Here is a 22,685-nt window from a genome sequence, read left to right as displayed (position 1 = left end):
GCGCTCATCTCGCTTTATTGGCCGAGGGAGCCGGCGTACAGCTTCCGGGTCATGTGGCCAGCAGGACTAAGCCGCTTCTGGCAAACCAGAGCAGCGCACGGAAACACCGTTTACCTTCCCGCCAGAGTGGTACCTATTTATCTACTTGCACTTGCAATCTCACCAGCTGGGGCCGGTTTACAAGGGGGAAAAGATAATCTTTATCAGGGACCCTCACATCTTCCTACCATCCGGCTGATAAGCAGGGGATAGGTCTTGGGCTATGATAGGAATTTTATGGTCTTAGATATATGGTAATGTTCATAAGTGTACCAACCAAGCACATACATAGATCAGCACAGGAAGACCGACCTGGAACCATTTTGATTCCTAAACTGAGCCAATGTTTTCTCTGCAAGGTCAAAGTGGGAAACCTCCCCATTGTCTCTTTCCTCACAAATCCTGTCTTAAGGGCACATTTAAGATATGACTAGGGTGTGAGCCTGTGACCTGGCCCAGGAAAGTATTTATCACTACAAAAGACTGACCAGGCTCCCCAGGCAATCCAATCAAGTAACCTGCCAGACAGGAGAAAAACAACATTCAAATTTCTGTTTTAGACCGCCTTTTCTGTGATGTAGGTGTGATGTATCTGAGGGGTGGTCTTAGGTTACACCCCTTCTGTGATGTAGGTATGATGTTTCTGGGGGTGGTCTTGATCTACAGGGGGGCAATTTCAAAAGTCTTTATAAGGCCTTGCATGCCATTTTTCTGGGTCCCTCCTCTCTCCTGCGAGTGAGGGGAGCACCCTGTTGCAACAGATCAATAAAGGCCAAGCCTAGAGGCTGCTGTTTTGCTCCAAGTAATCCTGGTTGGTGTCTTTGTTTTTGTCCAAGGGAGCCCTCGGATTTTTCCGTTAACAGGGGGAAAAGTTAATCTTTATCGGGGACACTCACGTCTTCCTACCGTCTGGCTGATAAGCAGGAGATAGGTCTTGGGCAACGTAAGATTAAGCAGGGGAGAAACAGCAGCTCGAGGATATAGATAACTGCACATTTCTCAACGGAAAAGGGGGTGGGGGGGGAGAGTACGTTTCTTGGAGACTCTGCATCCTGACCGGAGAATGTGCAGATTGCCTGGAGCATGCAGGAAATGCAAGGTCAGGGATGAGTTGGAAGCCTCCCTCTTTTCCAAGGACAGTCCCAGATTCACAGAAGCCATCCCGGTTTCCGATTTGAAAGTCCTTCTTTTCCTTCGGTAAAGATAAAGGGACCCCTGACCATTAGGTCCAGTCGTGACCGACTCTGGTGTTGCGGCGCTCATCTCGCTTTACTGGCCAAGGGAGCCGGCGCACAGCTTCCGGGTCATGTGGCCAGCATGACTAAGCCGCTTCTGGCGAACCAGAGCAGCGCACGGAAACGCCGTTTACCTTCCCGCCGGAGCGGTACCTATTTATCTACTTGCACTTTGACGTGCTTTCGAACTGCTAGGTGGGCAGGAGCTGGGACCGAGCAATGGGAGCTCACCCCGTCGAACCACCGACCTTCTGATCGGCAAGTACTAGGCTCTGTGGTTTAACCCACAGTGCCACCCGCATCAACCCCTGGAATAGGACGTCCCTATTTTCCTTGGGACGCGGGTGGCGCTGTGGGTTAAAGCCTCAGTGCCTAGGGCTTGCTGATCAAAAGGTCGGCAGTTTGAATCCCCGCGGCGGGCTGCGCTCCCGCTGTTCGGTCCCAGCGCCTGCCAACCTAGCAGTTCGAAAGCACCCCTGGGTGCAAGTAGATAAATAGGGACCGCTTACTAGCGGGAAGGTAAACGGCGTTTCCGTGTGCGGCTCTGGCTTGCCAGAGCAGCGATGTCACGCTGGCCACGTGACCCGGAAGTGTCTTCGGACAGCGCTGGCCCTTGGCCTCTTTGAGTGAGATGGGCACACAACCCTAGAGTCTGTCAAGACTGGCCCGTACGGGCAGGGATACCTTTACCTTTTTATTTTCCTTGGAGAAATGTCAGGTGTGCTCACATTTCAATTGCCTCCCTTTCCCTCTCCTCTGCCCAGTGCCACCATGTGGCCCCGGGGCCTTTAGCTAGAAAGGAATATGGGCCTCATTCTGCTAAAGGCTTCCCACCCCTGCTTTAGGGAGACTTGAGGCCGGATCTGTGCCTTACCACTTTTATGTCACACCTGTCTGCAGGGCTAACAACCTGCCTGCTAGACTTGGGCAGGCAAAACTGCAGCTGTTTGTTTCGAGGTTGCGGGTTGCTGTGTGTTTTTTGCATTTTGCTGGGTCGAGCACGAGGTGCCGCTCTGAGCTTGTGTGCAGTCGCGACGTCAGAACCGCCCAGGGGTGCCAGCAGCGAACGGGCCGTGCCAAGTTGGCACGGGGAGAGTTTGTACAGTATGCTCCTCCAGAATTGGATTACAAAGGAGCTTGTCGGCTAAGTGATCGGCACAGCTGTCCAAAGAATATTAGTTACTGTAAAGGCTTCGCTAGGTGGAAACACAAAAGTTGATCGCTAGGCAGCCTCTTCTCCCCCGCAGAATAGAGATCCTTCCAAGGGAAAGAGGCGGAATGAATGCCTTTTGACCTCTGCTGTTTATTTAAAACTTTGCACTGGTCAAGACGGCCTATTCAAGGCTGATTGCGCAGGACAGTCCCAGGGAGGGGGAGCTGGCAGGCTGAGGGCAGGGAAAGGAAGAGGGAGGGAAGAGCAGGATTTGATCTGGGCTCGGACTTCAGCAAAGGCCAGTCCTCTGCTGCTAGGCCTCAGTTATCCCCCTGTAAAATGGGAGCACACCCGGAGAACGACCTGGAAATATTCACAGATGGTATTTAAGTAGACTTGCTAAGGGGAGGCGGGTGGCGCTGTGGGTTAAACAACAGAGCCTAGGACTTGCCAATGAGAAGGTCGGCGGTTCGAATCCCCACGACGGGGTGAGGTCCCGTTGCTCAGTCCCTGCTCCTGCCAACCTAGCAGTTCGAAAGCACGTCAAAGTGCAAGTAGATAAATAGGTACCACTCCGGCAGGAAGGTAAACGGCGTTTCCGTGCGCTGCTCTGGTTTGCCAGAAGTGGCCTAGTCATGCTGGCCACATGACCCGGAAGCTGTACGCCGGCTCCCTCGGCCAGCAAAGCGAGATGAGCAACGCAACCCCAGAGTCGGCCATGACTGGACCTAACGGTCAAGGGTCCCTTTACCTTTACCTAGGCTCCCTAAGAACAGCGGTGAGCAAACTTTTCCAGCAGGAGGCCGGTCCATTGTCCCTCAGACCTTGTGGGGGGCTGAACTATATTTTTTTTTGGGGGGGGATGAACGAATTCCTATGCCCCATATTTTGGACTCACCGCTGTCCATGGAGGAGCAGGTCAGTTCTTTGTCCAGGGCAGCAGTCTACCAGCTCCATCTGGTACGCAGGCTGAGACCTTCCCTGCCCACAGACTATCTGGCCAGAGTGGTGCATGCTCTGGTTATCTCCCGCTTGGACTACTGCAATGCACTCTATGTGGGGCTGCCTTTGAAGGTGACCCGGAAACTGCAACTAATCCAGAATGCGGCAGCTAGACTGGGGACTGGGAGCGGCCGCCGAGACCACATAACACCGGTTCTGAGAGATCTGCATTGGCTCCCAGTACGTTTCCGAGCACAATTCAAAGTGTTGGTGCTGATCTTGAAAGCCCTAAATGGCCTCGGCCCAGTATCCCTGAAGGAGCGTCTCCGTCCCCATCGTCCAGTCCGAACACTGAGGTCCAGCTCTGAGGGCCTCCTGGCAGTTCCCTCCCTGCGAGAAGTGAGGTTACAGGGGTCCAGGCAGAGGGCCTTCTCGGTGGTGGCACCCTCCCATCAGATTTCAAGGAAATAAACAGCTATCTGACTTTTAGAAGACATCTGAAGGCAGCCCTGTTTAGGGAAGTTTTTTAATGTTTTATTGTGTTTTCAGTATTCTGTTGGGAGCCGCCCGGAGTGACTTGGGAAACCCAGCCAGATGGGTGGGATATAATAATAATTATTATTATTATTATTATTATTATTATTATTGAGCTCCCCACAACCACCCAACTCCCCACTGTAACTTGGTCAGAGATCCATGCTCAGTCTGCCAAGCAGCCATTAACCAGAGAATCGCCTACATCAGCATTTCCCAAATTCCTCTCCCACATGGGACCGATTGAAAATTGCTTTGGGCCTTAGGGGACCACTTAGCAAATTCTCTCTGCCTGGTCCTGCCTGGTGCTAAGTGCTATATGGTTTTTAATTGCATTTCAATTGCTTCTCCTTTCCTCTCTGCCACCTCTGATCACCTCACAGGTGGGCTGCAGAGATCTTAGAACAGCCTGCCGTTCCGTCGCAAGATGCAAAAGAAAGAAAAATTAATATAGAAATAATAAGCAATGATGCTTAAGTGGACAGACAAGGAGATGGCAAAAACCTCTTTCGTTCTTTAAGGGAAGATCTTGCTGTTATGTAAGGAGCAGGAATCGATACAACGATAGCTGGCGAATAATGGGAAGAGGAAACAAAAGTAAAAAAATCAAGAAGTTCATAATTGAATATAAGAAATGGGATGTGAATTAGAAATGAATATGGTATGCCGTATGGGACGTGGGTGGCGCGGTGGGTTAAACCACAGACCTAGGACTTGCCGATCAGAAGGTTGGCGGTTCAAATCCCTGCGACAGGGTGAGCTCCCGTTGCTCGGTCCCTGCTCCTGCCAACTTAGCAGTTCGAAAGCATGTCAAAGTGCAAGTAGATAAATAGGTACCGCTCTGGCGGGAAGGTAAACAGTGTTTCTGTGCGCTGCTCTGGTTCGCCAGAAGCGGCTTAGTCCTGCTGGCCACATGACCCAGAAGCTGTACACTGGCTCCCTCGGCCAGTAAAGCGAGATGAGCGCCACAAGCAGTCACGAAATTAAAAGACGCCTGCTTCTTGGGAGAAAAGCAGTGACAAACCTAGACAGCATCATAAAAAGCAGAGATACCACCTTGCCGACAAAGGTCCGAATAGTTAAAGCTATGGTTTTCCCAGTAGTGATGTATGGAAGTGAGAGCTGGACCATAAAGAAGGCTGATCGCCTAAGAATGGATGCTTTTGAATTATGGTACTGGAAGAGACTCTTGAGAGTCCCATGGACTGCAAGAAGATGAAACCTCTCTATTCTGAAGGAAATCAGCCCTGAGTGCTCACGGGAAGGACAGATCCTGAAGCTGAGGCACCACCTCATGAGAAGAGAAGACTCCCTGGAAAAGACCCTGATGCTGGGAAAGATGGAGGGCACAAGGAGAAGGGGACGACGGAGGACGAGATGGTGGGACAGTGTTCTCGAAGCGACCAGCATGAGTTTGACCAAACTGCGGGAGGCAGTGGAAGACAGGAGGGCCTGGGGTGTACTGGTCCAGGGGGTCGCGAAGAGTCGGACACGACGAAACAACTCAACAACAAAAAAGCGCCATCTGGCTAGCTCCGTTGGTTGGAGCATAGTGCTGCTGGTAACATCTAGGTTGCAGGTTCGATTCCCATATGGGCATTGCTGTATATTCTTGCATTCTGGCCCAACTCTGCAATTCTTCGATTCAAAACTTGGACTCCTCCCCGTTTTTGCAACACCACGACCAAATTACTTCTGCGACCGAATAACACATAAAAAGGGTGTTCACAATGTATCTAGATACAACAATCAAGATAGTTGTCGTATCTCAAGGTGTATACACAAAGTATCAAATGTGGTGACAGTAATAATAATGCAACAAAACGACACCACAAACTGGCTTTCAAGTATAAAACCAAATTTGCTAGAATAGTAGCTAGAATAGAGATAGACTTGTAACCATTCAAGCAACAGAGGTGGCATTGGCAAAACATAGCCTGGAGATACTGTAAACATGAAGTGGATAACATGTACAATTGTATATTAACAAGGTACATGTGCAATAAAAGTTATACAGACTGGATAAATGAACCGTTCAACAAGTAGCCTAAGTCCAATCACAGAACAGCAACCCCAGCAATGGCAAGGGTAGCAGACTGGAGAATGTGAAAAAGTTTCTCAAAGATTGAACTGGATGAGATGTTCTTCATAGAATCATAGAGTTGGAAGAGACCACAAGGGCCATCGAGTCCAACCCCCTGCCAAGCAGGAAACACCACCAGAGCACTCCTGACATATGGTTGTCAAGCCTCTGCTTAAAGACCTCCAAAGAAGGAGACTCCACCACACTCCTTGGCAGCAAATTCCACTGTCAAACAGCTCTTACTGTCAGGAAGTTCTTCCTAATGTTTAGGTGGAATCTTCCTTCTTGTAGTTTGGATCCATTGCTCCGTGTCCGCTGCTCTGGAGCAGCAGAAAACAACCTTTCTCCCTCCTCTATGTGACATCCTTTTATATATTTGAACATGGCTATGTTCAATGGGTCTTGAGTTGGAAACACAAAGCTGTGTGCATGGATCAATCACAGGATGGCAAATCAAAGCCACCCCCCTGGTGAGAATAACGCGACTGGGCAAAAGGAGACCTGTTCAAGTGGAGCTGTGGGTTAAACCACAGAGCCTAGGACTTGCCAATCAAAGGTCGGCGGTTCGAATCCCCGCGACGGGGTGAGTTCCCGTTGCTCGGTCCCTCCTCCTGCCAACCTAGCAGTTTGAAAGCACATCAAAGTGCAAGTAGATAAATAGGTACCGCTCCAGCGGGAAGGTAAACGGCGTTTCTGTGCGCTGCTCTGGTTCGCCAGAAGCGGCTTAGTCCTGCTGGCCAGATGACCCGGAAGCTGTACGCCGGCCAATAAGCGAGATGAGCGCCGCAACCCCAGAGTCGTTCGCGACTGGACCTAATGGTCAGGGGTCCCTTTATCTTTTACCTCTCCGGATATATTACAGGTTTCGCTACACGCTTCGTCACTCAATGGATTACTGAACGGTTTAGTTCATGTAAAATATGCAGAGATGGATGGTACGCAGAATGAACCGTGGAAGGAGAAGAAGGGAAGTCAATTGATTTAAGCTTGTTTGGGTGAATATTTCGAAATGTAAATTAGAAAATAATAATAATAAATATTTAACAAGTAACAAAGTTAGGAACACAAAGCTGCCTCTTTTTTAAATTTTGGCAGCATCACTTCCTGGGCCTGTCTACAGCAGTATTGCCCACACAGACTGAGTCTCTCCTAGACCTAGCTGGCAGTTGTGGAGACTGGATCTGAGACCATTCAGTGATGGCTGTTTGTTTGCGTGTTTTAGATGATGGACAGGAGAGCCTTAATGTGTCCACAGGCCTTGGTTCTTGGCAACAGATTGCGGGGAAGGGTTTAGAATTCCCTCCTGCGGTGCACCAGATTGTCTCTTTGGCCCTTGCCGAAGCCATCCGTCCTCCAAGCTAGCTTCTGCAAAAAAATCTTCATCCTATTTGACGCATCTCTCGGATTTGAATTGATTCGATGTACGTGCCGCCAGCATCTTAAAAAGCAGAGACATCACCTTGCCAACAAAGGTCCGTATAGTAAAAGCTATGGTTTTCCCAGTAGTGATGTATGGAAGTGAGAGCTGGACCATAAAGAAGGCTGATGGCCGAAGAATTGAGGCTTTTGAATTCTGGTGCTGGAGGAGACACTTGAGAGTCCCAAGAACTGCAAGAAGATCAAACCTCTCCATTCTGAAGGAAATCAGCCCTGAGTGCTCACGGGAAGGACAGATCCTGAAGCTGAGGCTCCAAGACTTTGGCCACCTCATGAGAAGAGAAGACTCCCTGGAAAAGACCCTGATGCTGGGAAAGATGGAGGACACAAGGAGAAGGGGACGACAGAGGACGAGATGGTGGGACAGTGTTATTGAAGCTAGCAGCATGAGTTTGACCAAACTGTGGGAGGCAGTGGAAGACAGGAGGGCCTGGCATGCTCTGGTCCAGGGGGTCACGAAGAGGCGGACACGACTAAATGACTAAACCACAACAACGTGCCGCTGCTGTTGTCAAAACACCGGACCTTCCAGGGTCCAGTTTTGAGACTCGAGTATAAATCCTGGGATTACTGAGCCTCTTAAAAAATATATTAAAAAGGACACCTGTGTTTTATCCATTGGGATTGTGCAAAAGGAACTCGGCAGATGCTCAGAGACACTATAAGGTTACCAGACGTCCCTGTTTCCTGGGAACAGTCCCCAGATTTACAAATCAGTCCCCATACAAAATCTATTGAAGTTGAAAAGTGTCCCCGGATCCATTGAAAAAAATCTGGTAACCTTACACTATGTGATTCTTATTATTCCAACAACGTTCAGGGCGCAGCCTCAAGTGCCAAGAAGAAATCCTAGGCAACGGAGCCCCCTTAAAAAACCCACTTGCTCTCCAGGTTTCCAGTTACCGTCTAAGAGCCAATGTGTTGTAGTGGTTAAGAGCGGTGGACTCGTAATCTGGTGAACCGGGTTCGCTTCCCCGCTCCTCCACCTGCAGCTGCTGGGTGACCTTGGGCCAGTCACACTTCTCTGAAGTCTCTCAGCCCCACTCACCTCACAGAGTGTTTGTTGTGGGGGAGGAAGGGAAAGGAGAATGTGAGCCGCTTTGAGACTCCTGAAGGGGAGTGATAAAGCGGGATATCAAATCCAAACTCTTTTTCTCTCTGCCTGATCGACCTCACAGGGTTGTTGTGAGGCTGAAATCGGAGATCAACAGATCAGGCCTATAAATTTAACATAAATATTAAAAATTAAAAAACAAATGCCACCTTGAGCTTCTTTGGGCGAACCTGGGATGTGAATAATTAAAACTAAAAATTCTTAATTCCACACCTTCTGGCCTTAAGGTGTCAAGAAAAATCTGTTCAAATCTACCATTTCTACTTTTAGTTAAGCATTTTTATTTATTTACTTGACGGGAGGGCATCTGCCCCCACTGGCCACTCCCATGCTTGAGCCTCTCTTAAACAGCCCCCCCTCAAAGCCAACCCTCTCTTTTATCCATGAGGGAGGGTGAAAGGCACTCTGCACGGGCTCAGAGGCCCTGCTTCATTCTCCACACGTCCCAGGGCCCAAAACTGAGTGCCCAGAATAAATCCCAGGAAACCCTTTAAAAATAAGCAAGCAAGCAAACAAACAACAGCATCATTTTCGCCATTAGGCCCGGGAGCTCTCTGCACACGCTCAGAGGCCCTGCTTCATTATTATTACTCCACACCTCCCAGGACCCAGAAGAAACCCTAGGAAACATAGCCCCGTTAAAAACAAACAAAACGGGCGTTTTGGCGCTTGGGGCGGGCCGCGCTCTGCGCGCGCTCAGAGGCACGGCCAGCCAGGCGCCCTCCTCCTCGCGGGGAGAATCCGACCACGTTTTTATTTTTATTTCATAACAAGCAAGCAAACCAACCAAACAACAACAACAACAACAACAAGGCGCGCGTGCGTTTTTGCGCTTGGGTCTGGCCGCGCTCTGCGCGCGCTCAAAGGCACGGTCAGCCATGCGCCCTCTCCCTCGCGGGGAGAATCCGACCACATTTTTATTTTTATTTCATAACAAGCAAGCAAACCAACCAACAACAACAACAAGGCGCGCGTGCGTTTTTGCGCTTGGGTCTGGCTGCGCTCTGCACACGCTCAGAGGCACGGCTACTCCGGCGCCCTCCCCGTCGCTCTTGATGATCCACAGGCTTCGCTCCTCCCTCTCGGCCCCGCAGGAGGGGGGAAGCGCAGGCGGGAGGGAGGGAAGGAGGGAAGGCGAAGCGAGAGCGCCTCTGCCCGCCTCCTCGGGACTCCTCCTTCCCGGGGCCGCCCCGTCTCCCTCCACCCTGACCCGGAGCTCCGGCGAACTCCGGAGCCGACGGAAGGCGCCTCGGAGAAGCGGCGAAGACGCGCGCGCCGGAGCAGCAGGTCTGAATGCGGGCAGGGAAGGGGGCTGGCGGGGGGTGAGGGGTGGGAGAGACGGAGGGTCCCCCCTCCCCGGGGAAAAGGGGCAGTGCCCAGGCAGCGCGCTCTGGAAGCGACAGCGCCCCAGGGCTGTGCATCAGCCGGCGTCGGCGCTCCCTCCCTAAACGCCAGCTGGGCATCAGCGGTGGCACAGCCCACAATGCTAGATCTGAAGCAAGGATTCGTGGGTTTTTTTTTGGGGGGGGGTGCGCCGCCGCCACCGCCGCCGCCGTCGTCGCCCATCTCTCTTCCATGGGCACAGGGAAGGGGGCACGGCGATGGGCGCAGCAGACCCGGGCAGGGAAGGTTGTCAGAAGTGAGTGAGGACGAGGAGGGGGGTGGTTTTTGGGGGTGGGGGGTATCGCGCCTGGGGGAGGCGCGCGCGGGGGCATGGGAGCCAACCTCAAGGCGCCGAGGCCCCTTGGCTCCCCCAGTAAAATATTTGAGAGGAGGGGGGCTCAACAAAGGTGATGGGCATTGCCATTCAAATGGTGGGCAGGCGCCATGTCTTGTGATTATGCGGGGCACGGCTTACCTGGGCAAACATACACCCCACCCCACCCCGATATTGTATTCAAGTTGGCACCCCTGCCAGGGGGTGTCTTTTAGCTGGTGGGCAACACCGGTTCAGTGCCAAAGCTGAACTAGGAAGAAGAAGGGGTGCTTGGTTTGGTAGAAATTGGGTACCACCCGGTAAGGAGTCGGTGCACCCAGAGGGCATCCAGACAGAGCGAGCGAAGAGCTGGAAGAGAGACCCCCCCACACACAAACACTCACAAAGGGCACCAGTGGCATCAGGTGGGCGCTGGGCCGCTTTGAGGCAAGAGGGCGGGTGTTGGTAGTGAATGGGCCTTAGCGTCGGGCGGGCACGGTTTAGGACACACTCAGAGAGAGAGAAAAGGCCCCAATCGAGACTGGGAAGGGGCACCTAGAGGCCATCAGGACCGCCCTCCACCCTGGGACATAACAGCTTGTTCTCTGTGTGGGGAAGTTGGCAGTGCCAGAGCTATGTGCGAGGAGGGAGGGAGGAAGAAGGCAGGCTGGATTTTGCTGTTCTAGGAGACACGGCCTTGTGAGCAGTTGGCAGAGAGTCGGTTCGACAGTGCCCAGTTGGCAGGGCATCTTTTAGGGGGGGCAGGAAGCACCACGGCTCAGCCCTGGGGGCGAGGCCACTGGGCGAAGAGGAGCCGCAGCCCCTAAGCGTGGGGCAGGCTCTCCCCGTTATTCCGCCACGTGGAAGTCGAGAGACAACCGAGGGAGAAAGGATAATAGATGGGCCCAGGGTTTGCCTGGCAGTGCCCGGTTTTGGGGGCAAGCTGCAGCAAGGCCAAGGCATGCCCGGCCGTGCCAAAGATACTGCTCTGGGGAAAGGGACACGTGGGTGGTGTTTGTGGGGGCGGGGAGAGCCTCCCCCCCCCCCACAGTTGGCAGGGCTGATTCGCTGGCAACAACCACAGTCGCCAACTTTCCCTTCCAGCCGGCCTTGCGGTGCCTGGAAAAAGAACTGGTCAAGCTGCAACCTCAATAGGCTGCTGCCTGCCTAAGCTGGGCTCTCTTCTCCCTGCCTCTTCCCAGTTGAGGGGGTTGCCAACTCTTTTTTTGGTGCCCCTTCGGCCCTCCCCCTGCGCCTTTAAGAGCTGCCCCTGCTGCAAGATAGGAGGGGAAGTGTGTGTGTCCCCTCGTTTCCTCTGTAACACATGTGCCACAAAAGGCGCAGGAGCAGGGGCCAGGAAGTAAAGTTGGCAACCCTATAATGGTGGTTGCCAAACTGCTGCGCCGTTTCGGTTTTGATTTGGGTGTGTGTTTCTTTGAACGGTTGTGTAACGGCTTTCAGAAATCGCTGACTCTCGATTCTTCGTGTTATTGATTATCTTATGTTATTGATCGTATCGCACAATTAGAGCCTATTGCATTATGCGGCTTTCTGTATTGCGCTGCCGTACACTTTTAGAACAGGGGGGCGTCAAGGTAAAGGGACCCCTGACCATTAGGTCCAGTTGTGGCCGACTCTGGGGTTGCGGCGCTCATTTCGCTTTATTGGCCGAGGGAGCCGGCGTACAGCTTCCGGGTCATGTGGCCAGCAGGACTAAGCCGCTTCTGGCGAACCAGAGCAGCGCATGGAAATGCCGTTTACCTTCCCGCCGGGGAGGTACCTACTTATCTACTTGGACTTTGACGTGTTTTTGAACTGCTAGGTTGGCAGGAGCAGGGACCGAGCAAGGGGAGCTCACCCCGTCGTCGCGGGGATTCGAACCACCAATCTTCTGATCGGCAAGCCCTAGGCTCTGTGGTTTAACCCACAGCGCCACCCGCATAACAGGCGCTTTCGGCAGGTCGAGTCTTCGTTGTGCCCTCCCCCTTCCTTGCAAGGGTAGTTTTAAGTAGTTCTGCCTCCCTCGGAACCTGACCTGGATCACAACGGCCCTTTGAGGTAGGCTAAGCACAGAGATATAATGAGGAGGAGCCACCCCAGTGGATTTCACGCAGGGCTTGGGGGATTTTTGGCAGGGATGTGGTGACAGCATAGACGCTTTTAAAATCACGTATTTTTTTGGAGAGGCCTTTCTCTCTCTCATAACACTAGAAGTGAAGCTCAGTGTTTCAAAGATTCGGGATGGACCAAAAAAATCCTCCGTCATGCCGAGTTAGACTGTGGAACTCCCTGCCACAGTAGCCGGCGGTGGCCATCAACTGGGGTGGCCTTGAAAGAGGAGCAAATTCAAGGAGGAGGCTATTGATGGCTGCTAGCCAGGGTGGCCCTGCTCTGCTTCCATGGCTGGAGACAGACAGATTGGGAAGGGTCCAATCGGAGCACGATTTCTGTTCTCATCCTGAAGCAAAGTTCTTAACCTGAAGCACTATTTCTGGGTTAGTGGAGTCTGTAACCTGAAGCGTATGTAACCTGAAGTGTATGTAACCCGAGGTACCACTGTATATGGTCCAGGGATTTAAGTGTGGATTGTTGATATTATTACTGTTATTTATTTGAAATGAAATTACAGGGTGCTTATGAAAAGCAAAGATTATTGTCTGTGATAGGTAAAGGTAAAGGGACCCCTGACCATTAGGTCCAGTCGCGGCCGACTCTGGGGTTGTGGCGCTCATCTCGCTTTATTGGCCGAGGGAGCCGGTGTACAGCTTCCGGGTCATGTGGCCAGCAGGACTAAGCCGCTTCTGGCGAACCAGAGCAGCGCATGGAAACGCCGTTTACCTTCCCGCTGGAGTGGTACCTATTTATCTACTTGCATTTTGATGTGCTTTCAAACTGCTAGGTTGGTAGGAGCTGGGACCGAGCAACGGGAGCTCACCCCATTGCGGGGATTCGAACCGCCAACCTTCTGATCGGCAAGTCCTAGGCTCTGTGGTTTAACCCACAGCACCACCCCCGTCCCAATTGTCTGTGATAAATGGAGTTTAATGTATGCCAAACAGGCACATACCTTTGGCAATTTAATGGGCTGTTACCTAACTCATTGTGTGTCACACATTTGTATCTCATGGGCTGATCAGGGTAGCCGAAACCCAACCAGGTTGGTTTGCCTTCTCTGAGTCAGCACGTCCTGGTGTGACCCAATATCGTCCTCAAGGATGGGCACAATAAAGGCTCATCAGAATGGAGCCTTGGCAAGGGGTTGTTGTTGTTCTTTAGTCATTTAGTCGTGTCCGACTCTTCGTGACCCCCTGGACCAGAGCAGGCCAGGCCCTCCTGTCTTCCACTGCCTCCCGCAGTTTGGTCAAACTCATGCTGGTAGCTTCGAGAACACTGTCCCACCATCTCGTCCTCTGTCGTCCCCTTCTCCTTGCGCCCTCCATCTTTCCCAACATCAGGGTCTTTTCCAGGGAGTCTTCTCTTCTCATGAGGTGGCCAAAGTCTTGGAGCCTCAGCTTCAGGATCTGTCCTTCCAGTGAGCACTCAGGGCTGATTTCCTTAGGAATGGAGAGGTTTGATCTTCTTGCAGCCCATGGGACTCTCAAGAGTCTCCTCCAACACAATAATTCAAAAGCATCAATTCTTCGGTGATCGGCCTTCTTTATGGTCCAGCTCTCACTTCCATACATCACTGCTGGGGAAACCTTAGCTTGAACTATGTGGACCTTTGTTGGCAAGGTGATGTCTCTGCTTTTTAAGATGCTGTCTAGGTTTGTCATTTCTTTTCTCCCAAGAAGCAGGCGTTTTTTAATTTCGTGGCTGGGTCTTGGGTTCAAGTCCCACTCTGGGCAAGAGATTCCTGCATAGAAGCAGGTTAGACTAGATGACACTTGGGGTCTCTTCCAACTCTACAGTTCTATGATATTGGAACCAGAAAAATCGGAAACATGGACAGCCCCAAAGTGAAAGATGGGCTCTCAAAGTGCTGCAAAGTGCCAAAGATTTCAGACCTTCCAGGTGCCCTTATTTTCCAGGGACAGTCCTGGATTTATAGATAATAATAACATTTATTTACCCCGCACATCAGGCTGGGTTTCCCCAGCCGCTGTGGGCGGCTCCCAACAGAATATTAAAAACACAGTAAAACGTGAAACATTAAAAACTTCCCTAAACAGAGGCTGTCTTCAGATGTCTTCTAAAAGTCAGATAGTGGTTTATTTCCTTGACATCTGATGGGAGGGCGTTCCGCAGGGCGGGCGCCACCACCGAGAAGGCCCTCTGCCTGGTTCCCTGTAACCTCGCTTCTCGCAGGGAGGGAACCGCCAGAAGGCCCTCGGAGCTGCACCTCCGTGTCCGGGCTGGACGCTCCTTCATGTATACTCGGCTGAGGCCGTTAAGGGCTTTCCATTTCTGTGGTGTCCCCCTTTCCCTTGTGCTTATTTTCCTCAATGGTTCATCCAGCCAGGCCTTCATGGCTAGCAGCCATTGATGGAGTGGGCACTCAGCTCCTTTGCAGGCTTCTCACTGGGGAATATGGCAGCCCACTGCCAGGAGAATGTTCTGGACCTCATGGGCTTTTTTGCTGACCCAGCAGGTTCTTGGGTTCTTATGATCAGTGAATGCTCTGACTCAGAAGAAGAAACATCCCTATATTCCAGAATCACAGATGACTCACTCTGATTGCACATTTCATACCCTAAAATCCTACTTGGATTAGAATAGGGATGTCCTATTCCATAACAGACGCGGGTGGCGCTGTGGGTTAAACCACAGAGCCTAGGGCTTGCCGATCGTATGGTCGGCGGTTCGAATCCCCGCAATGACGGGGTGAGCTCCCGTCTTTCGGTCCCAGCTCCTGCCCACCTAGCAGTTCGAAAGCACCCCTAAGTGCAAGTAGATAAATAGGTACCGCTTTATAGCGGGAAGGTAAACGGCGTTTCCGTGTGCGGCACTGGTGCTGGCTCGCCAGTTGCAGCTTCGTCACGCTGGCCACGTGACCCGGAAGTGTCTCCGGACAGCGCTGGCTCCCGGCCTCTTAAGTGAGATGAGCGCACAACCCTAGAGTCGGACACGACTGGACCGTACGGGCAGGGGTACCTTTACCTATTCTATAACAGACGTGGGTGGCACTGTGGTCTAAACCACTGAGCCTAGGGCTTGCCGATCAGAAGGTCGGCAGTTCAAATCCCGGCGACGGAGTGAGCTCCCGTTGCTCCATCCCTGCTCCTGCCAACCTAGCAGTTCGAAAGCACGTCAAAGTGCAAGTAGATAAATAGGTACCACTCAGGCGGGAAGGTAAACGGCGTTTCCATGCGCTGCTCTGGTTCGCCAGAAGCGGCTTAGTCATGCTGGCCACATGACTCGGAAGCTGTACGCCGGCTCCCTCGGCCAATAAAGCGAGATGATCGCCTCAACCCCAGAGTCGTTTGCGACTGGACCTAACTGTCAGGGGTCTTTTACCTTTACTTTATTCGATAATAATAATAATATTTATACACTCGCTCATCTGACTGGGTTGCCCCAGGCACCCTGGGCAGCTTCCAACATATATAAAAACTTAAAGGTAAAGGGACCCCTGACCATTAGGTCCAGTCGTGGCCGACTCTGGGGTTGCGGCTCTCATCTCGCTTTATTGGCCGAGGGAGCCGGCGTACAGCTTCCGGGTCATGTGGCCAGCATGACTAAGCCGCTTCTGGCGAACCAGAGCAGCGCACGGATACGCCGTTTACCTTCCCGCTGGAGTGGTACCTATTTATCTACTTGCAATTTGACGTGCTTTTGAACTGCTAGGTTGGCAGGAGCAGGGACCGAGCAACGGGAGCTCACCCCGTCGCGCAGATTTGAACCGCCAACCTTCTGATCGGCAAGCCCTAGGCTCTGTGGTTTAACCCACAGCGCCACCCGCATCCCTTCCTTTACCTTTACCTTTATATAATAATAATAATAATAATAATAATAATAATACTCCCCTCACCTGACAGGGTTGACCCAGGCACTTTCCAACATATATAAAAACTTAATAAAACATTTATTTTTTTTCTTTAAAAACTTCCCCATGCAGGGCTGCCTTCAGATGTCTTCTAAAGTTGTATAGTTACATCTCAGGGCTCACCTACGTCCGTACCCTCCCAACATTTCTCTGAGGAAAATAGAGAAAGCAAGGCGCTCCTGGATCAAATTAGAGAGTGGGACGGCTTCTGTTAACCCAGGGCTGCCCCTGGAGAATAGGGACCCTTGGAGGATCTGCGGGACTTGATTCGAACTCGTGCCTTCCGGCTTCTTGAACCTTGCAAAGGTGTGGGCGTGTCCACTGTGGTCCCTTGGTAATGTGCGAGGCGCTTGCCCTCTGCGCATGCCCAGAGGCTCCCTCCTTTACACTCCCTGTCTGTGGTGTTGCAGGAAGCAGTGGGACGCGTGCCGAGAATATAATCTGAGCACTCCCTCTGTCATTGCTTCTGCATCTTCTTCCCCAGAACACGTTCCAGCTTGTTGCCCTATTTCCTTTTTAAAAAATGTTTTATTCAGAGGTCCTTTAGATGCGAGAGAACACCATGTGGCGATGTGCAGATGAGCCCACTGCTTCTGTGCCGCTTGCTTCATGTGCTTAAAGCTACAATTTCCCACTGATCTCCATGGAGCTTATTTCTATGCGCACAAACCGCACAGTGTGAAACGCTCCCGCTCCACCCACTAGGCCTCACTGCGGTGCTCAAATTTCTATTAGCCCGAGGGTTGTTCTTCTTCCTAGGCCTCTTTCCAGCGGCCACATGCTAGCGGCAGGCGGATGAAAAGTGCGAGGAACAACGAACGAAACTTTTGTCCTAAAAAAAGGATCCTGAGTTTATCAAGTTCTTTCAGGGGCTAACAACACCTACGCTGTTTTGAGATGTGTTTCTGCGTTGAGCAAGGCAGTTTTGCACGCCGAGAACAAGAACACGAAGAAACCGAGGAGGAGGGTGAATTATAAACGGCAACTCCTCGAAAGATTCCATCGTCTCCGAAAAATTTCACGCATCCCTTGGGGAGACAGGCGAACGAATCCTGGAAGAAGCAAAGATCGCTAGTGTGGAAGCGGCGATTCTTCAACATCAACTTCGTTGGACCGGTCATGTTGTGCGGATGCCTGATTTTCGTCTTCCGAAGCAACTCCTCTATTCCCAATTTAGGAACGGAAAGCGTAATGCTGGTGGCCAACAAAGGAGGTTTAAAGACACCCTGAAAACAAATCTTTAAAAGATAGTATAAGCACTGATAACTGGGGAACACTGGCCTGGGAGCGCTCCAGTTGGTGAACAGCCGTTTCCAAAGGTGTTGTGGACTTTGAAGACACTCGAACTCAGGACGCAAGGGAGAAATGTGCTAAGAGGAAGGCACGCTTGGCAAACCCTCACCGGGATCAACTCCCGCCCGGAAACCTATTCCCCACTGTGGAAGGACGTGGGGATCCAGAATCGGCCTCCACAGTCACTTACGGACTCACTGTTAAAACCGTGTTTACGGAAGACGATCTTACTCAGCAACGAGGGATTGCCAAAGAGAAGAGATGTTTATCCCTTGCCTCATGCTTCTGGGTTGTAGCAATTAAAAATCCACCATTAAAAGCTGATTGCCATCACAGCGACAGGACACATCTTGTATATCGTCGGTGTCGCAAGCCATAGTTAAGACGCGAAATAAACCATCTGATTCACTTTCCCCAGCCACTCTGGGCGGCTACCAACAGAGATATAAACACAATGAAACATTAAGCATTAAATAAACTATACAGGGCTGCCTTCAGATGCCTTCTAAAGGTTCTGTTTCTACACTGTATAAAATAAAATGAGACCAAATGGAATCAAATCCCCACCTCAAGGGCAGCCCCACATAAATTTCATTGCAGTAGCACAGTTTGGAAGTTGCCTGAGAATGAGTCCTAAAGTGTCTGGAGGCGGTTGGAGGATGGATGGCAGCTAACAGATTGTGGTTGAATCCTGACAAGACAGAGGCACTGTTCTGGGGGGACAGGGGGCGGGCAGGTATGGGGGACTCCCTGGTCCTGAATGGGGTAACCGTATCCCCGAAGGACAAGGTGCGCAGCCTGGGAGTCATTTTGGACTCACAGCTGTCCATGGAGGCGCAGGTCAATTCTGTGTCCAGGGCAGCTCCATCTGGTACACAAGCTGAGACCCTACCTGCCCCCAGACTGTCTGGCCAGAGTGGTGCATGCTGTGGTTATCTCCTGCTTGGACTACTGCAACGCACTCTCCGTGGGGCTACCTTGGAAGGTGACCCAGAAACTACAACTACAACAACCTAGACTGGTCACTGGGAGCGGCCGCCAAGACCTGAAAGACCTACATTGGCTCCCAGGACGTTTCTGAGCACAGTTCGAAGTCTTGGTGCTGACCTTGAAAGCCCTAAACGGTCTCTGCAAAGTATCTCTGAAGGAGCATCTCCATCCCCATTGTCCAGCCCGGACACGGAGGTCCAGCTCCGAGGGCCTTCTGGCGGTTCCCTCATTGCGAGAAGCCAAGTTACAGGGAACCAGGCAGAGGGCCTTCTCGGTAGTGGTGCCCACCCTGTGTTGATGTCAAGGAGATAAACAACAACCTGACTTTTAGAAGACATCTGAGGGCAGCCCTGTTTAGGGAAGTTTTTAATGTTTAATGTTTTGTTGTGTTTTAATATCCTGTTGGAAGCCGCTCAGAGTGGCTGGGGAGACCCGGCCAGATGGGCGGAGTATAAGTAATAACATTATTATTATAATAATTATTAGGGCTGTAGATGGAAGTAAGGACTCCTAAAGCCACACACAGAGGCCACTTGAGCCTCGAAGCCCTGCGGTACCTCCTATTATTCCTTAAAAACAAAGGAACAGCATGGCCAGAGTACCAAACAAAAGAACAGCCGCAGATCTAATATTTAGACAGCGGCGAAAATGTACACAGGATTCCCGGCACTGTGAGCCGGCCGTGATCGAGCCAGGGGACTTGCATAGAGAGACGCCACTAGGAAAGGAGAAGATTTTGTTGTTTATTTCAGTATTATTTCCCACTGGGCAAGATGAGAGGCTGGTTCTCGTTTCCACTTGCTGATAAGGAAACACTTTGGATTCCGGAGAGTTTAGGAGGGGCAAGGGGAGAGGGAAAGGGAGAAAGATAAACAGTGTGCCTTGACATAAACCTCGAGAAACGCATGCCCCCCCCATCATTTCTCCGTTGAAAATAGGGACATCCTATTTAATAATCGGGACGCGGGTGGCGCTGTGGGTTAAACCACAGAGCCTAGGGCTTGCCGATCAGAAGGTCGGCGGTTCGAATCCCCATGACGGGGTGAGCTCCCGTTGCTCAGTCCCTGCTCCTGCCAACCTAGCAGTTCGAAAGCACGTCAAAGTGCACGTAGATGAATAGGTACCACTCTGGCGGGAAGGTAAATGGCGTTTCCGTACACTACTCTGGTTTGCCAGAAGCGGCTTAGTCCTGCTGGCCACATGACCCGGAAGCTGTACGCCGGCTCCCTCGGCCAATAAAGCGAGATGAGCGCCGCAACCCCAGAGTCGGCCACGACTGGACCTAATGGTCAGGGGTCACTTTACCTTTTACTGTTTAATAATCACAATCATAATCATAATACCCATCTGAGTGGGTTGGCCCAGCCACTCTGGGAAAGCCCAGCCTAAATTATAACATATTAAATTAAATTAAATTAAATTAAAACATAATTAAATTAAATTAATTAAATTAATTAATAAACATAAATTAAATTAAAACATAAATTAAATTAAAATATAAATTAAATTAAAATATAAATTAAATTAAATTAAAACATAATAAATTAAATTAAATTAAAACATAATAAATTAAATTAAAACATAATAAACCTTTAAAAGCTTCCCTGCATAGGGTGAACCTCAGATGTCTTCTAAAGGTTGTGGAGTACCTTATCTCCTTGGCTCAGGGCTCGCATAACTCCATCCCCTCCAACATTCCTCCGATGAAAATAGAGACGTCCTAAGGATAAGTGGGACATTCCAGAATCAAATCAGAAACCGGGACAGCTTCTGTAAATCCGGGACTGTCCCAGGGAAATAAGCTCATTTGGAGGGTTTGGGTGTGGAAACGCTCCTTCAGGTATACTGGACCGAGGCCGTTTAGGGCTTTCAAGGTCAGCACCAACACTTTGAATTGTGCTCGGAAACCAATGGAGCCAATGTAGGTCTTTCAGGACCGGTGTTATATGGTCCCAGCGGCCGCTCCCCATCGCCAGTCCAGCAGCTGCGTTCTGGATTAGCTGTTGTTTCCGGGTCACCTTCCAAGGTAGCCCCACATAGAGCGCATTGCAGTAGTCCAAGTGGGAGATAACCAGAGCATGCACCACTGGCGAGACAGTCTGTGGGCAGGGAGGGTCTCAGCCTGCGTACCAGATGGAGCTGGTAGACAGCTGCCCTGGACATAGAATTGACCTGTGCCTCCATGGACAGCTGTGAGTCCAGAATGACTCCCAGGCTGCGCACCTGGCCCTTCAGGGGCACAGTTACCCTGTTCAGGACCAGGGAGTCCCCCACACCTGACCGCCTCCTGCAGGCAAGTAAGGTCTCAGCTGAGATTGGTTGTCCATAATGTCTCTTCCTGGTCTTCCATGGCTCAATGACGTCTTTCACACTAGTAACCCTTCTGTCTCGCGCATTGCCCAGCAAAGGGATTTAGTTCCAGTGTTGTCTTTGGCAAAGGGTTGTCTTTCCCGTAGCTTTCGGCCGCCCAGCTCAAGCTCTGCATCAGCGTTCAGGCACTCGTCTCCATTTCCATTCCAGAGTTCGGCTCGCAGGATGTGTGCAGGCCTGGGTATGCGCTGTCCTTTCCTGTCGAGAAAGGGAATCGTCTCTCTCTCTCTCTCTCTCTCTCTCTGTCTCTCTGTCTCTCCAGCTCCATCCCTTCTCCTCTTCCTCCCGCAAGGATGTGAGGATAGGAGAGACTGAGAAGGGGTGGGTCTTGTGATCTGGGCAGCCCAGGACCTCCAGACACACTGCCCAGCCTTGCACCCTGGAAACAAGGCACGTCCCACCATCTCTCGAGACAGATGGACAGGGCCCATAACTGTCAACCGTCCCTTATTTGGCGGGACAGTCCCTTATCCCAGCGCCGTGTCCCGCTGCTGTCCCTTATTGATGATGTCCCTTAAATTTCCCGGGTTTCAAAGGAAGCAGCTCCTCTCCCTCCCTCCCTGCCGGCCAGGGAGGAGGGAGGCTCCAACTGGGTTGCTTGGCTGCGTTGCTCACCCAATAAGGAGTCTAAGGACGATTGGGGGGTGGAGCTTGCATGCTTTGTGCCGATCAAGTTGGCCGCGTTGCCTGGGGTCTCGCCTTTGCTCAGCGCTTCCCAGCGGAGAGGTGACGGAGGTTTCCCTTGCTGCATCCCCTTTGCCGGGTTGCTGCGCTGTGGGAACCACCGCTTGAGGCTTCGTTTGGCTGCTGGCTGGGCTTTCTGCCTTTGGCTCGGAGGGGCTCAGAAGTTGAACATACCTGTGCTTGGAAAATCCCTTATTTTGGCTGCTGAGCCCTTATTTCGAGACTCCTTATTTTCAAATCTGTAAGTTGACAGCTATGACAGGGCCATCTTAAGCATATCCGGCGTCGTGGTGCAAAGATCCCTCTAGCAACTCTTTCCCAGAGTTGTCAACCTTTGTTTTTTAGGGCTGGAGGAGGCGGGCAGTGGCTGGAGGGCGGCTCCTCCGGCGGGGAAGAGGCAGAGGCTGGGCATGGTGCCTCCCGGCTCAGCTGGCTGCTTCGTGCCACCAAGCGTTGGCTCAGTTTTTCCCCTTTTAGCCTTCTGGCGCCCTGCAGAATTTGACGCCTGCAGGCTAAAAGGGAAATGGCGCATGCACCCTTGCTCGCTCAGTGCGCTCGTTTGGTGTTCCCTGGACTCTCGCCCCTCCAGAACTTGGCACCCTGGCGCCCTGTGCCACTAGCCTCTATGGGTAAGACGGGCCTGCAGATGGATTGCAACAACAAAAACAACTTCTGCCCTGGCGGGAGGTCAACTCTGGTGCTGCTAACACAGCAGTTTGACTTTGCCCTCGGCAGCAGTAAGATGCCAACAGCAACTTGTTGTTGTTGTTTAGTCATGTCCGACTCTTCGTGACCCCCTGGACCAGAGCAGGCCAGGCACTCCTGTCTTCCACTGCCTCCCACAGTTTGGTCAAACTCATGTTGGTAGCTTCGAGAACACTGTCCCACCATCTCGTCCTCCGTCGTCCCCTTCTCCTTGTGCCCACCATCTTTCTCAACATCAGGGTCTTTTCCAGGGAGTCTTCTCTTCTCATGAGGTGGCCAAAGTCTTGGAGCCTCAGCTTCAGGATCTGTCCTTCCAGTGAGCACTCAGGGCTGATTTCCTTCCGAATGGAGAGGTTTGATCTTCTTGCAGTCCATGGGACTCTCAAGAGTCTCCTCCAGCACCATAACTCAAAAGCATCCATTC

General features: G+C 51.6%; 1 protein-coding gene across 2 annotated transcripts in view; it reads left to right on the top strand.

The window, feature by feature from the left end:
• Positions 1–22,685, top strand: part of CERS4 (ceramide synthase 4) — a 104,038-nt gene that overhangs the window by 12,753 nt on the left and 68,600 nt on the right. Inside the window, exon 1 of one of the 2 annotated variants that reach the window (XM_083421781.1) lies at positions 9,210–9,824. The exons of the other annotated variant lie outside the window; for it this stretch is intronic. The gene's annotated coding sequence lies outside the window, so the exon portion shown is untranslated. Of the gene's footprint in view, positions 1–9,209; positions 9,825–22,685 lie in introns of those variants that run through there. 2 annotated transcript variants of the gene reach the window in all.

This window comes from Podarcis tiliguerta, assembly GCF_965153285.1.
Source record: "Podarcis tiliguerta genome assembly, chromosome: 18".
NCBI classification, from domain to species: Eukaryota; Metazoa; Chordata; class Lepidosauria; order Squamata; family Lacertidae; genus Podarcis; species Podarcis tiliguerta.
This window is presented reverse-complemented; position numbering and strand designations above follow the sequence as displayed.